At 40.7% G+C, this 17,388-nt stretch overlaps 1 protein-coding gene across 1 annotated transcript in view; it reads left to right on the forward strand.

The window, feature by feature from the left end:
- The window catches only part of CHST1 (carbohydrate sulfotransferase 1), a 166,928-nt gene that overhangs the window by 42,683 nt on the left and 106,857 nt on the right, over positions 1–17,388 (forward strand). The window lies entirely within an intron of this gene.

Here is a 17,388-nt window from a genome sequence, read left to right on the forward strand (position 1 = left end):
GGAGCTGGGGCAGCGTGTGAAGGCTCAGAGGGCTGCAGGATGTCCTAGGCATTGCCAGCAATGACCAGGACCGACGAGAGGACAGGGGTGGAGTAGCCGGGGCTTCAGCCTCTGGGGGGCTGGCAGGCCCAAGCTAAATAATACAAAGCGTTGTCAACGCGCTCTCTCCGCTGCTATGGTAAAGACACAACAAGCATATAGTCTCTGATGCTCCAAAGCCCAGCCATGGCACAACAAACAGACCCGCTACCTGCAAAAGTGCTTCCGTGTTGCAGAGCGCCACTGGAGGAAATTTAATTCTTATCTCGATTTCCTCCTCTATAAATTCATCCTTTCATCTTACAGCACTGCCCTTTTAATTGCCAAACAAACATTCTTCAAATCTCTATTATCCACCCAGTCTTCTAACCCACGTCGCCTCTTTGCCACCTTCAAATAATTTCTCTGCCCAACTGAGCTTCCTCCTCCTTCCTCCCTCACTGCCCATGATTTTGCCACCTATTTCAAAGACAAAATTAACACCATTCAACAAGATATTTCCTCATGAGAAATTCCACTCACTCTACCCAACTTTACCTACACTCCCCAATCCACCCTTAATTCATTCTCTTCAGTAACTGAAGACAAAGTCTCTGCACTCTCATTTTATCATCTCGCCCTACAACCTGTCCACTCGACCCTATTCCCTCCCAAGTTCTCCGCTCCCTCTTCTCCATTGCATGCCCACCTCTAACTCACCTCTTCACCCAGTCTTTGTCCACTGGCACGTTTCCATCCTCTGAACCTGGGCCCAGGGGAAGCACTGGCTTAATGTAATGCATTCAGTTTCTATTTTCCCGTTTATTGTTATTTCTTTATGCTTCAGCTTGGCTTACTGTAAATCCTGCTATCTCTTTGTGCGTTGGAACCACAATAATCGCAATGTTTATTGGTAGCAATAAAATGAACATTACAGTGTATAAACACTTGTCTCACTTTCTGACCTCTCATTCCATTCTTGACTCCCTGCAATCATGCTTCTGCCCCCAACATTCCACTGAAACTGCTCTCACAAAGTGACCAATGATTTACTTACTGCAAAATCTAAGGGTAATTTCTCCATACTCTTTCTCCTGGACCTCGCTGCTGCTTTTGATACTGTTGATCACCCTCTTCTCCTACACACACTTCACTCCATTGGCCTTCGTAAACACAGCTCTTTCTTTGTTCACTTCCTACCTATCGAATTGCTCCTTTAGTGTTTCTACCTCTGGCACATCGTCCCCTCCACTCCCACTATCTATTGGGGTCCCACAAGTTTCTGATCTTGGCCCTTTACTTTTTTCATTGTACACTTTTTCTCTTGGGGCATTAATTTGTTCATTCAGCCTCCAATACCACCTCTATGCTGATGACTCCAAAATCTATAGCTCTTCCCCTGCCATCCTCTCTTTCTGTACTATCTTGTGTAACCAACTATCTTTCTCCTATCTCCACATGGATGTCCCAACGCTACCAAAAGCTCAACATGTCCAAAACACAGCTTATTATCTTCCCTCCTAGCAGAGTCACCACCTGCCCTCAAATCTTCCTCACTGTCAATAACACCACAATTTCCTCAGTCTCCCAAGCCCGCTTCCTTAGTGTCACACTTGACTCCGCCCTCTGCCTTATTCCTCACATCCAGACTCTCTCCCAGTCCTGTCCTCAACATGCTACCAAAACTCATCCATTCTCTCATCATCTCTCATCTTGACTATTGCAACCTCCTTCTATCTGGCATTCCTTGCACCCATAGATCCACACTTTAATCCATCCTAAATGCTGCTGCAAGACTGATCTTCCTCTCACCGCTCCACATCTCCTGCACCACTTTGCAAATCCCTAAATGGCTCCCTATGTCCTGCAGAATGAAATTATAATTACTCACCCTTACCTACAAAGCCCTCAACAACACTACCCCTGCATACATTTCAAATCTGATATAAAAATACTCTCCCTTCCACCCTCTTAGATCTATCCCTGACCTTCTCCTTGTCTCTTCTCTGGTAACCACCTCTCACTCCTGCCTGCAAGACTTCTCCCGTGCTGCTCCCCACTTCTGGAATTTCTTACCACGCCCATTCGGACTTTACCACAACCTTCAAATCTTTACATGCTCTTTGAAAACCCATCTCTTTTTTATAGTTGGCCTTATCCTCTATAACACTATTCACACTAATACCCCCTCATAGGTGTCCCAATCTCCTCTCTGAGCCACATTTGCTCCTCTTGTTTCAGCTGTGCCCTCTTCCATTTTGATTCTAAGCTCTCTAATGAGCAGGGTCCTTCATACACTTTGTTTTCATATCTGCATTTATTTTGTTTGCCTTATATGTACTTGTTTTATGTATGTTACTGTTTTATGTATGTACTGTTTTCCCTACTGTACGGCGCTGCGGAGCACTGTGGCACCTTACAAATCTACGATAATAATAATAACTGAAATGCTATGCTTAATAATTTGAGCTATAACAGATTCCTTTATTTATCATCAACAGCAGCTATTTTATTTAGCGCCTCTAATTCCACATCAGTCCCTGCCCCCATTCCAGCTTGCAGTCTAAATTGGATAGCAGCCAATTAACCTACTAGTATGTCTTTGGAGTGTGGGAGCACCCGGAGGAAACCCACGCAAACATGGGGAGAACATACAAACTCCACACAGATAAGATCATGGTCGGGAATCAAACTCATGACCCCAGTGAGGCAGAAGTGCTAACCACTTAGCCACCGTGCTCTCCACTAGTTAAAGCCAGTGGGGATGGCTACAGCTGTTTGTGATGCAGGAGGCTGAAATATTTAATGAAACTTTATTTTTAAACAGTTGCAGTGGATAATTATATTTGAATTTTGCCATAAGGACCAAAATACGATCTGTATATATTATTATTTGATGCCTGGACGTGATCTCTTTACATGGGGCCTTATTCAAATCGGAATGCAACTTGCGGAAAAAAGCACAGAACATGAATGTAGTTCTGCCCATATTCAAATCGCAGAGGATCTTAAGATGCATTTTGATTTGAATCTGGGTAAATGTTACTTGTCGTTTGTTAACAGATGGAGCAGAGTGCAGTATACGTACAAGCATTTGTGCAGTATAAGGTGACATCAAAGTGCAGGCAAAAAAAATGTATATTAGAAAATAAATGAACAACTCTGACCACTCTAATCATTAATAAAAATATATATATAAATAAGCTACATTTGTATTTTTAGGCTGTATACCCTTTCTATCAGGATTTTGGCTGCATTTTGGATCATAGAGTGCTGTTAGCGGTTATTAACTTATCTATTAATGAAAATATGGTTGTTTAAAAAAAAAAAATAATATTTTTTTTTAATATATAAAATTTATTGGTCGGTTTGTTTGTTTGTCTATCTATCTATCTGGTTATGCATTCGGACACCCCTGCACCGATTGGGATGAAACCAATGCGAGGAAGTCCAGTTGGATCCTGGCCAGGTTTTAAGGTGGTCCCGTTGGTATACACTGGGCAGAGCTTTGACCCGAGGAGCCTGTTCTTAGCCTGCATTTGGACACATCTGCACAGTTTGTGATGAAACCAATGTGTAGTGGTCCAGTTGGATCCTGGCCAGGTTTTAGGAGTGTGTTGGACCTCCCGATGATGTGCGCTGGGCAAGAACTTTGACCTGGGGAGCCTGTTCTGATCCTTCCACTGGATGGATTTGGATGAACACTTCACAGACTGGTAACATTGGATCCCAGAAAAAATACTAGGGGGTTGAGGTCCGGTCGGACCTTCCATTGGTGTATGCTGGTGAGAACTTTGACCCAGGGAGCCTGTTCTTGGCCTTCTACTGGATGGATTTGGATGACATTTAATCTAAAAACAAAAATGACACTGGGCAGCCACCTCATGGGCGTGTTGGAAGAGTTGCTAAGCTGCTAATTATTTTGAAAAGGTTGACAGTTACATCTAACTCATTGATAACTTAATAACTTGAAGATTTAAACCCGGGCAACGCCGGGTACTTCAGCTAGTTAAATACATAAATAAGAATGTTCTTAATGCGTACTGTACATAAAAGGCATTTACTTTGCATACACCTGTTCAGTGCTAGTTACTGACATACATATGTGTACATTGTCAAAACATAGACTATGCCATCTCAGTCATCACCATCAGCCGGCTCTTACATCTGTCCTTTAAGTGGTGCAAGTGATACGTCTGAAAACAAGAAACAAGAGTGCTTATGAGAAGCCCAGGGCTTGAATCATCTGCATCTGTGTCGGCCTTACTTTACATTGCCTACATTCATCTTCCCCCTACCCACCCACCTTTCCACCCTTTGTCATAGGCAGTAGTTAGCGTCATTTATGTTCGGACATAAATTGTATGCAATTGGTGTAAGGTCCGTTTCTGAGAACGCACAGAGCTATTTCACACAAGATAGGACACATTAATGGACTTACATCTGATTGTCAATCAGACCCTTGATGTCTATACCTCATCTATACCTTTTGCTACAATTGTGTTGTTGTTAACAATCTATTGTAAACTGATTTATTTACTTCATTAAAAATAGACGGTAAAGTGTCCTTTAATCAATGATACCAAACATGTCAGTTGTTCATTGCAGGCTCAGTGATGTGGAATATCAAACATACTTTGGAAACAACTTTGCAAACTAGATGTACATGTAGGTTGATGGATAGGCGGAAAATCTGAAGAAGTGCACCATGCAAAAGTGTTAAATGTCACATCCCAGTCCAACCGCCAACCACTTTAGAAACACTCCTTTCACTAAACAAGAGTTTTCATTTTTCTCCTAAAACATTGCTTTATGTCTTAAACTAATAACGACAGTGCGAGGATATCGGGCTGTCTTTACTACATGTGGCATTTTACTTTGATGTGCAACTGGAATGTACAAAAAGCACCTCATTATTAGGATGAGTTTAGCATAAGACCTAAAGGTAAATGTATCAAGCTGAGAGTTTTCCAGCGGGTTTGAAAAGCCAATCAGATTCTAGCTATCATTTATTTAGTACATGCTACAAAATAATAGCTAGAATCTGATTGGTTGCTCTAGGCAACATCTCCACTTTTCAAAACCGCCGGAAAACTCTCTGCTTGATACATTTACCCCCTGATCTCCATCTGCTCAGAGCTGCTGCTAAAGCCCCCCAAAATGCACCCTTTCCACCTCTGTCTTGTGTCAATAAATTCGCTCTGCAAAATTTTACATTGCTCCATGAAACTAAAAGCACCAGTGCGCCCTTAATCAGCCCAACTGCTGCCCTTGGTCAGTGCAGATTCCTGATCCGCTGCAAACACTGTCCTCTCGTTCAGAAACCCCAGGCACTTTTATGTAAATCCGGGGGCACCTGTGCAAAACCAAGGAGCATGGCGTCACTGAAAAGGATTCTGAAAAGATACTCGGCTATTTCATATGTCGTAAATGAGGTCCACTGTGTGTGTAGGGCCACCATGTCTCTACAGGAGCCTTGCACAGCAGTCGGGTTCTCGCATTGCTCCTTATCGCTTCACTTGATTAGCCTTCTAGACATTAACTAGGATATAGACATTGATGCCAAAAAATTTGTGATAATGAATGTACCTACTGGTTTACAGAACTGTGAAAAGTGAGATACTATTGAATCTGAGGGTGTTAAATACATGTTTTATAAGATTAAAGCAATAAAAAAGATAAAGTTAATCGCACATAGATTGGCTTTGTGCTGTTTGAGCTACCGTTTTGTTAGCTATTATTGATAAGCAGTAAGATTAAAAACCAACAATTAGCAAGTAATATTCCCAGGAATGAAAGAAAGAATTATATCCTGTCATCTGTTATGTTGTTTACACTTATAGGTCAGGAGCCCTGCATCCTGGTACTTTTTCAAGATTCCGGCTAAGGGATGGTTCTCTGAGGTCAACATGTTCCCCTTCATGAATATGCTATGGTGTTACTGTAACTGCAGAGTGTGAATTGTTAGTGAGAAATTCTGGAGTAAAAATCCTTAAATAGCTCCACCAGGCCATGTATTATTAACAACCTAATTAGTCTAACTCACTGAGACAATAATTATGCCCCAATGTGCTTATTTTGGGAATTGAACTAGAACTACTTAGAAAATTGTTTTGCATCCTCCATTGCAGTTTGCCTATGTGGCTTGGAGATGCATCATTCATAAGTTGCCCACATAACTATTTTATTCAATGCAGGCAGCACCTAAATACGGTATAGTCTCCTTGTGCTAATATGCAAGTCTATGGATATAATTTTTGCTAACATAAAAAATAATATTTTGATAGCTTTATTGATCTAATGTAGTGCAAATGATTTTTATATTTCCTGCCATTGGGAGACACTGCAATAACGGGGTATAGTAGGTGGAAACAGAGCCAGGGCACTTTCAACCTGAAAGTGTGGAGCATAGCTCCTCCCCCACTATGCCACGCCATCCTCCGTTTAAGTGAAGTGCCCATTGGAGTAGGGTGTTTTTGTTTAGGGCTCTGTGCCCTGATTTTTTTATTTTGTTTATTTTTATTACTTTCCAGGGATTCCTCCACAAGTAGAGAATAACCTGTCGACTTCCTTCACTCTGAGTCACTGAGCTAGGGTAAGTCTGGCTTCCCTCACCTCACACAGTTCGGCAGCCCTTTCCCTGCACTCCATGAGGGTGGGCGACACAGATAGCCGCTGCATTGAAGAGAGGGGAGCTCGAACGTGTTGCAAAATTTATCCTAGTGGCAACGAGCAGTTCTTTGCTGGAAGAGTATTACTTGGCCAGGGAACACATTGCCACAGCAGATCTCCTTTATGGAGAGAACAGCTTGGGCAGCCAGCGTAACAATATTGCAGTAACAATACTGAGGATGAGATGCAGGGAACACAGAGCACTTCCTGGACGGTGTGATAGGGAGCGCGCTTCACGTGTATACTTTAATTTTTCACCACCATGTCTGAGAAAGGGACTAAGACTAAGGTCTGCTTGAAGATTTGTGCAATATTACACTTGTGCCAAATGTAAACCTAATTGTGGGCAGTCTGACCCGGATGCTCTGTGTACTACATGTGCGGTGGAGGACAGAGGTGGCCATGGAAGAGCTGGTCTGGGTCATGTCACTGGTGATCTCCATAGTGGGTAGCTTTAAGGTAGCCTAGTCTGCTCATGGTCTTACCAGGGCCTCCTCCTCATTAGAATGTCTTCTGAGTGCTCCCCATAAGAGAATAGGCAAGCGCCTATTCTTGGCAAATTACAAACCATTGTCTCAGCCTCTGAGAGGATGGGGAGCGGGGAGAAGGAGGCCCCCAGAATGCAGAGTGTTGAGTCTTGGGGGTGAGGCAGACTTTAGGGTTTGCGGAACCAGAGTCTTCTCTCTTTTTAAGAGACAGAAAAAGCAGATAGTCTGTTTCCACACTGTTCCCTCAACTCATAGAGATGATATCAGAGGCTTGGCAGAAACCAGACAAGAAGTTCCAGATGTTGGGTAAATTCAGATCTTTTTACCCCTTACCTGCCGGAAGAGTCAAACAAATATAAGAGTTCTCCCTAGGCAGACCCTCCCATTGCCCACTTATCCTGGACCGTCACTTTACCAGTTCCAGCAGCGGCCCGCTCCGGGACAGTAGCGATAAGAAGTGTGATTTTCTCCTTAAGTCCATTTATACAGCAGCAGGAAGCTCGTTAAAACCGGTCATATTAACTGGCTAGGTAAACAAAGCAATACAAAAATGGGTGGAGCAATTGGCTACAGACCTGAAGGACAATAGGCCTAGAGCTGATTTGTTGATGTTGGCAGAGCACATTCAGGCCACCTCTAACTTCTTGGGCCGGGCATCTTTGGATACAGCTTCTGTCACCGCCGGGACTTCTGTGCATACAATAATAGCGACAAGGCGCTCCTTGTGGTTACGTTCCCTGGCCACTTTCATTTCGGGAGAGGAGAACTGGGAGGCTAATTATATCAGCCAAAACAGTATCCTCCAGGGAGAATGGTCCCTGCACTCAGTGGTGTTTGCACAGCTAGTGCAACGCTGTGATCAGCCAGTGGTAGACCTCATGGCATCACATCTGAACTTCAAGTTTCAACAATTCTGCTCAAAGTCCAGGGATCCCAGGGCACTGTGCACGAACACTATGGTAATCCCATTTGGTATACTTGTTCCCTCAATATTCCATGCTCCCTTGGGTGTTAAAAAAAACAAACTAAAAAGAGAGAGGGTGGCAGCCATGGTGGTTCTGGATTGGTCACACAGGGCATGGTATTCCAACTTCCTATGAATTTCTGTGGGTCTAGGCTACTTGTTGCCTCTGCATATCAAACTTCTGTCCCAGAGTCCACTTCTGTACCAATCTTTAAGTTGTCTGTCTTTGATGGCGTGGTTGCTGAGACTGCAATCCTTCGTGCCAGGAGTCTTTCGTACAGGAAGATGCAAACTATGATACAAGCTGGAAAGCCTTCATCGTCAGTAAATTGTTATCGGGTATGGAGGTTTATATTCAGTTGTGTGAAGGTCAGAGGCTTCACACTTCTCAGTTCAAACTTTCACGCCTGTTATCCTTCCTGCAGGATGGTTTAGACAAGGGTCTCAGGCTCTCCTCTTTAATGGTACAAGTATTTGCTCTCATCTTCTTTCAATGCAAGTTAATACAGAATGTGCAGACTTGCAGGGGTTGTTCATATACATCCTCCATTTGTACATTCCTTAGAACCTTGGGATCTCAAGTTAGCTTCCGTTTGAGCCCTTGTACTCTGTAGATGTTCATTATATCATCTGAAAAGTTCTTCTTCGGCTAGACGAGTGTCCGAGTTGGGGGCGCTATCCTGTCGCACATCTTTTCTGGTTTTTCACTCAGACAGGGTGGTTCTTCACACCAAACCTTATTTTGTCCAAAAGGTGGTCTCTGGTAGGTGCAACTTTGAAATGTCCCCACTGTGTCCCCCAATGGCAAGAAAGAAAAAAACATACCATTTCTTTGAGTCAATTGGATAGACTGCGCTCCCTCTCTGCCCCATGTGGTTGTAGACAAAAATGCTGCCTATTAAGAGAAAAGAGGAGTTCAAACCCCTATATTTGATAACTTTACACGTTATATGCATTATATAGTTCACAAAACATATGCTGTGTACAGTGTTGAGTTGTAGCAATATCTATACAGGCATTGTACACTCGTACTCTGACAGAGAATCTTTTCAAACCTAAAATGTATAGCAAAGATGGTGGGTAATACTATAGACAGCTTTGTGTTATACGTAGTCATCTTGTCACAAAGGAAAGATTACACACATAACAAAGATTCAACGTTTTTCACTGTATTATTAACCAATTAATTTACCCATATATGTATATCAGTGTAGCAAGTACAAATACATAGTAACATAGTAACATAGTTGATGAGGTTGAAAAAAGACACCAGTCCATCAAGTTCAACCTATTTTGGATCTCCTGCGATCCTGCACTTATATTTGTAATTAATCCAGAGTAAGCAACCGCCAATCTGTTTCAATTTTGAAAATCCCCCCAGACTCAATATTGCAATCCAATTTTTACCCTATATCCACTATTATCCTTTATTTTAAATTAACGGTCGTATCCCTGGATACACCTTTCCGCTAAAAATTTGTCTAACCCTTTCTTAAACATATCTATTGACTCTGCCATCACAACCTTCCCTGGCAATGAATTCCATATCTTGACTGCCCTTACTGTAAAGAACCCCTTCCTTTGCTGGTTGTGAAATTTCCTCTCCTCTAACCTTAGGGGATGACCACGTGTCCTGTGTATGGTCCTTGGGGTAAAAAGTTCCCATGAAAGCTCTCTGTATTGACCCCTAATGTATTTGTACATAGTAATCATATCTCCCCTTAGACGCCTCTTTTCTAAAGTAAACATGCCTAAACTGGCTAACCTTTCCTCATAACTTAATGACTCCATACCCTTTATCAATTTTGTCGCCCTTCTCTGAACCCTTTCTAGTTCCAAATTATCTTTTTTATAGAGTGGTGCCCAGAACTGTACTGCATATTCAAGATGAGGTCTTACCAATGATTTATACAGTGGCAAAATTACACTGTCTTCCCTTGCATCTATGCCCCTTTTTATGCATGCCAATACTTTGTTTGCCCTTGCAGCTGCTGCTTGACATTGGGCACTATTGCTAAGTCTACTGTCTACGAGCACTCCCAAATCCTTTTCCATTATAGATTCTCCCAAATTAATTCCATTTAATTTATAGATTGCGTTCTTGTTTTTGATCCCTGAATGCATAACCTTACATTTATCTGTGTTAAACCTCATATTCCATTTAGCCGCCCAATCCTCCAGTTTATTTAAGTCTCTCTGTAGAGAAGCTACATCTTGCTCTGATTTTATTACCTTACAGAGTTTAGTGTCATCTGCAAAAATAGAAACTTTACTCTCTAAACCATCACCAAGGTCATTAATAAATATATTAAAAAGGAGTGGTCCCAGCACGGAACCTTGAGGAACTCCACTTAAGACCTTTGACCAATTAGAAAATGTTCCATTTATCACAACTCTCTGTTCCCTATTCTCTAACCAGTTTTCGATCCAAGTACAAATTTTGATTTCTAGACCCAGTTCCCTTATTTTGTAAACCAACCTCTTGTGTGGCACTGTATCAAAGGCCTTTGCAAAATCTAAGTAGACCACATCTACTGTCCTGCCCTGGTCTAAGTTCCCACTAACTTCCTCGTAGAAACTAATTAGATTAGTTTGACATGACCTATCCCTCACAAATCCATGTTGATTCCCACTAATAATTTTATTGCGTACCAAGTAATCCTGAATACTGTCCCTTAAAATACCTTCCAGTAGTTTCCCCACTATTGATGTCAGGCTTACAGGTCTATAATTCTCTGGTTGTGATCTCGTCCCCTTTTTAAACAACGGCCCCACATCTGCTATTCGCCAATCCCTTGGTACTGAGCCTGATGAGATTGAATCTCTGAAAATTAAGAATAGCGGTCTAGCTATTTCCGAGTTTAATTCCATAAGGACCCTTGGGTGTATGCCATCTGGACCTGGAGCTTTATTTATCTTAATATTCTTCAGTCGCCTTTGGACTTCTTCCTCTGACAACCAAGTATTAATTAATGGCATGGTTTCATTTCCATTTTTATGTATTACTCCTGCCATTTGTTCCTCTCTGGTAAATACTGAAGAAAAGAACGTGTTTAATATCTCTGCTTTTTCCTTAGTATCATTTATCAATTCACCCATCTCACTTCTTAGTGGTCCTATATTATCTTTTTTAATCCTTTTGCCATTTATATACTTAAAAAACTTTTTGGGGTTTGTCTTACTTTCTTTTGCAACGTGCCTTTCATTTTCTAATTTAGCCAATCTAATTTCCTTTTTGCATGTTTTATTACATTCCTTGTACCTATGGAAGGACTCCTCTGACCCTTCAGACTTAAACAATTTAAATGCACGCTTCTTCCTTTGCATTTCTTCCCTTACCTTTTTATTTAGCCACATTGGTTTAGACTTAATTCTTTTACATTTATTTCCTATAGGAATGAACTTATACGTGTATGTTTCCAACAACATTTTAAAGACAGCCCACATTTCTTCTGTATTTTTTCCTTCAAAGGCTTTGTCCCAGTCTATGCTCTTTATAGACTCCTTTAGCATATTAAAATTTGCCTTTTTAAAGTTTAAAGTCCTAGTTGATCCCTTATACTGTTGTTTCTGGAAACTAATTTCAAATGAGACCATATTATGATCACTGTTTCCCAAGTGCTCCTTTACTTGAATATTTGATATTACGTCTACATTGTTTGTTATTACTAGGTCCAGTATAGTCCGGTTCCTAGTTGGTTCCTCAACTAATTGGGACATGTAATGGTCTTTTAGCGTGCTCAGAAACCTATTTCCCCTAGCTGTACCGCAGGTCTCAGTACTCCAATCAATGTCCGGATAATTAAAATCCCCCATAATTAAAATTTGACCTAGTTGTGTAGCCTTTTCAATTTGCTGTAGAAGTTGGGCTTCCTCAATCGTACTAATATCTGGCGGTTTATAGCATATCCCTATCAGAAACTTCTCTGAACTTTTTCCTCCGCTGGATATTTCCACCCACAATGCCTCTATATTATCACCAATATTCTCGTATATAACTTCCTGAATAATTCTGTCTGCTACAATTAATAAATCAACATAATATATTCCTTAAGGGACTATTAAGTCCTGTGTTTACAATCCAAAAGTAGGTAATTCGGTATAGAACAAGTCTGTGAAAGTAATGACTAATAGAACTTAGACGCGTATTTGGCTGAGTCTTTGTGCTCAAAGATCCATTCTTGTACTGCAGTAAGCTCTTTCCATAAGTATGGATAATCGATAGCTCTAGTTGTTAGACCATACATGTTAAATATAGCCTATGCTTATCATTGCGGTGCTCATGCTTCGATGTATTATTGACATTATTACCCTATAGATTGTAAGCTTGCGAGCAGGGTCCTCTTAGCTCTCTGTCTGTAATACTCTGGCTTGTTTTATTACTGTGTTTATTTCCAATAGTAAATCGCTATCGAATATGTTGGTGCTTTATAAAAAAAAAAACCTGTCAATAATGATAATAAATTGTCTGTACTTACAGACCCAGAGCTGTGGTTGTGAATGAATCTGGGACTGGCATATCAGTCAAATAAAGAATCCTTATACCTACGCGTTTCACCCACAGCAATGTTGGGCTTATTCAGGGATATGGTAGAGTGTCCATAGGAATGAATCCCAGAGGTTGTTTATAGCAGCAATAAATACTATAACTGTGGACCACCACCACCAGAGTCATCATGAGTAGAGTAGGCAGCATCTAAAATGCAAAAGGCCCAATCCATGCACATACAGTGTAAATCAGAGTTAATATAGCAAATCGCTTTGATAAATGACCCCTAGGGGTGTATTCAGTTAGGCATGATAACTGGAAATTGAAGTAGATACGAAAGTAGTGCACCCTTTTGCATTCAAAGTTCTAATTATCTGCGTTGACCATATGACCATACTAGCGGTAATACTGCGCTCTATTACCGTAGTAACGGTAATTGTGCACTGGTCACGTTATTCCTAGAATTGCATGGTCGAATTGAATTGGCCTCTAAGTGTTAGAACCACCGTTTTCCAGTAGAAGTGGCTCAGGGCAAATATCAAGCGTGGAGCCCCCCATCGTGCTACAACTCTACATTAAAAACTACACCCAGAATATATCGAACAATGGAAGTGCACTTATCCATGTTGAAAATTACATAAAGTACTCACACCCAATTAAAATAATTGGAATAATTGGAAACTGTAGATAAGCACAGGTCATTTACTTTCTACATATACATTTTTATATATCAGAAAAACACTAGAGGTCTGATTCATTAAGGATCATAAATGAAGAGGTATCTTATTTCAGTCTCCTGGACAAAACCATGTTACAATACAAGGGGTGCAAATTAGTATTCTGTTTTGCACATAAGTTAAATACTGACTGTTTTTTCATGTAGCACACAAATATCAACTTTAAACTTCAGTGTACAAATAAGCTATCAAGTATTTGTGTGCTACATGAAAAAACAGTCAGTATTTAACTTATGTGCAAAACAGAATACTAATTTGCACCCCTTGTATTGTAACATGGTTTTGTCCAGGAGACTGAAATAAGATACCTCTTCATTTAAGATCCTTAATGAATCAGGCCCTAGTGCACTAGATCCAAAACATAGGTAAAACTAGCATATTACAGCAAAAACTAAGTGTGATCGGTGGTCATTATGTTGATGTCAAAGTTCATTAAAACATAGGTATATAGTCACATAAATTATTCATAAACTGTAGACAATGGGCCTGATTCATTAAGGAAAATCATGTTGCATTGGAGGGTAAGGTAAATTTAAAATGTGATGACAGATTTAATGAATCAGGCCCAATGTGTTAAACTTAATTTAATGCAGAGACTAACTGGGAGATTCCTAGAAGTTGGAAACTCATGTGATTGGAGCAAGGAGGGGGAAGGGTGTTTCTGGTTAACCCCTTAAGTTTTCCCCTGAGTGATGTGCTTCACCTCTTCTCCTCTCACCACCTCACACCCCGCCTACCGTGCATCAACCGTGCTCCCAACCCATTGGAAGTCCCTGCCACGTCTGACCTGACTTGCCCCAACCTCCAATATTTCAGGCAGTCCGTCAAAACTCCCCTTTTCACAGTTGGTTATCCTGACTCATCCTAAGACAACTCCCTCCTCTCACCCCACCTACCCAGTCCACTCCTTACCCTCCACCCCTATAGTCTCCATTTGCCTTCCATCCCTCTTGAGTGTTAGCATTCACGAGTTTGGCCCTCTCTACCTATCTACTCGTCCTGTTTGGAAGGTTTCTTTTGTACTAGTTGTGTCTACTAATGTAGCTGCTTTTTCTGTTGTCTCTTCTTGCATGATTTTTACTGATTTATATTAACAATGATGATGATGATGCAGAGTATAATGAAAATTAGGATACAGGAAAATGACCTCAAATTCTTCTACACTTGGAGAGCCAGAGTTTGCCAAAGCCTGTGGCTGGCAGGGCATGCGGGGGCTTGTAGATTCACAAAAAATGGAGAGTCACTAACTGCCTGAGCCTGTTGTACAACATTAGACATAGTACATAAAACTAATATGTAACCGATTCAAAATTAATCATTCTTTTACATATTATTTGATAAATTCAGTACCATCTTTAGCTGAGCTGCAGAATAAATTCAAGATTCCATTTTTGCACAGCAGATGGCAGTGTAGTTATATTGCATTAGGAAATTGTGCAGTAGATTTCAAGATTCCCTAGGCGTAGGGAAATACAAGGATTTAAAAAACACAATCGAGACACTTAGGTTAATTATCATCATTTAATTATAAAGCACTGACATATTACTCAGCGCTGTATGTGGGGGACTCACCTGAGTCCTCGCATCCTGGTGAGTGCCTTCAGTTTCCTAGGTCGCTGTGACAGGTCTGGACGGGACAGGGAGCCAATCAGGGCTCAATAGACGGTGCACAATAGAACACAGCCACGTCCAAATCACCTTCGAGCGCAACGACACTTACTATAGCCTACGATTTAGGGGTGTGAACGGAGTAGGGAATGGGTGGATTCACATAGGCAATATACATTAAGGGCGTTCCCGCGCAGCCAAGTCCAAGTCAAACTAATGCGCACACAAAAGTACGCTGGTTTTCTGCTTTATCTCTTGCTCCAACTGGGAGACTAGTTCCTAATACTAGTGCTGATGGCTGAGTATGCATACTCGCCAACTCTCCCGGAATGTCCAGGAGACCGCCGAAATTTGGGTCGGTCTCCCGGGAGAACAGGCAAGTCTCCCGCATCCCTGGCCAAAATAATGCGACTCGCGGTGAATTGCGTCATTTTGGCCCCGCCCCCAGGGACAAACTGTCATTCCCGTTTTGGGGGTGGGGCCAAAATGACGCAATTGACCGCGCCCGCCCTTTTGTCATTCCCCTCTCCCGGACTGCACTGTCTGAAAGTAGGCAAGTATGTGAGTATGTATCGGAAAACGTGTGTGCAATCAGGAGTAACTGTAAAAATGTATTTTATGTAGAGTAGACATTAAGGACAGCCTAATAAAAGTAAAAATATATAAAAAAAAAAAAAGTTTTTTTTTTTTTTTTATTTCTTTGTATAATCATAGATGACTATATTATTGACAGGTAACCTTAATTGCTTAATATATATTTCTTCTGTGTGTTCTTTTGAGATTTTATATTCCACATAGGTATTGTAAGTATTCTACAGTGTCTGGTCTAGTAGATCAAAGTAAACCTACACCCGTAGTCATCACCACACGTATCTTTACATCCGTTCCTTGTTGACTTTGGGAGTATGCAAAGCCGATTTACATGCGGTTTAAAACAAACCCATGATGTGCTCAGTATGTGTGCCTTAATGACTCAGGCCCATACTGCGCAGCAGAAATACATATATGCAATTGCATCTACTTTTACAGGTCAGGGAACATATATGTGCATCCTATGTGTGTGATCATTGCAGATTGGAAAATTCATAGCCCATTTTCTGCAAGCTAAAACATAAGCATGAAGTCTACTCTGCCGTTACTTTTGGCCTGTTTCAAAGTGAAAAATATTTAATTTCCTTTGGTTAAATACATTGCTTTGCTTCTGCTTATGAATGCACATTGGGAGGCATTTATGAAAACAATTCTACAGGTAACTGTAGAAAAGAAGGTGTAGCCCAAACCAACCTATCAGATTCTGACATTTTTCTATTACAGTTAAGAAAAAAAATAAACATCTTGGGCCTGATTCATTAAGGAACTTAAATGAAGAAGTTTCTTATTTAAGTCTCCTGGACAAAACCATGTCACAATGCAAGGGGTGAAAATTAGTTTTCTGTTTTGCACATAAGTTAAATACCGACTGTTTTTTCATGTAGCACACAAATACTTGATAGCTTATTTGTACACTGAAATTTAAAGTTGATCATTGTGTGCTACATGAAAACACAGTCAGTATTTAACTTATGTGCAAAACTGAAAACTAATTTTCACCCCTTGCATTGTAACATGGTTTTGTCCAGGAGACTGAAATAAGAAGTTTCTTCATTTAAGTTCCTTAATGAATCAGGCCCCTTATCTATCAATCTCAAGTCTATCTATCCATCTATCTCATATTTAAATCTATATATCTATCTCATATCTGTCTATCTATTAATCTCAAATCTATCCATCTATCTCATATCTATCTATCTATATCATATCTGTATATTTCATATCTATCTCATATCTGTCTATTTCATATCTATCTATCTATTTCGTATCTATCTAACTATATATCTATCTCTGTTTAACACCATCCTAGACTGGTACATACAACCTTTGACGACTAGGTACCTCTTTGCTTATACCGGTCACAACACTGTGATATAGGAGGTAATATTGGCTAATTGCCCAATTGTTGCAGCGTATGTGGTTGCAAGAAATAGAAATATCTGATATTGATCCTCTTTAATTTGATAGGATTATTATCGGCCATGATGATGCGGTGGTCCTGAGTGTGTGCTCATGACCAGAACCAACATTGATCTGCCCCAATTGTCTTATGAGCCTCACAGCAAGGTCTTGCCCATATTGACCGCCCGTGTGTTGCCTAATTCAACTATGATTCTGTCATTCAGCTTTCAGACCAAGCGACAGGATCTCTTTATGCGACCGGTATTAGTAAGTAGAAGATCTGTATTGCCATAAATTTGTGTACTTTCAACAATTACTGCCTGCAGCAAATCAATAGCAGTAACAAATAAATGGTCTACTCAAATAGTCTTACCCCACAGTATCATTTAATAACAGAAGTCTTATACGTACTTTTTTTCT

This window comes from Mixophyes fleayi, chromosome 10 (assembly GCF_038048845.1).
Source record: "Mixophyes fleayi isolate aMixFle1 chromosome 10, aMixFle1.hap1, whole genome shotgun sequence".
Taxonomy (NCBI): Eukaryota; Metazoa; Chordata; class Amphibia; order Anura; family Limnodynastidae; genus Mixophyes; species Mixophyes fleayi.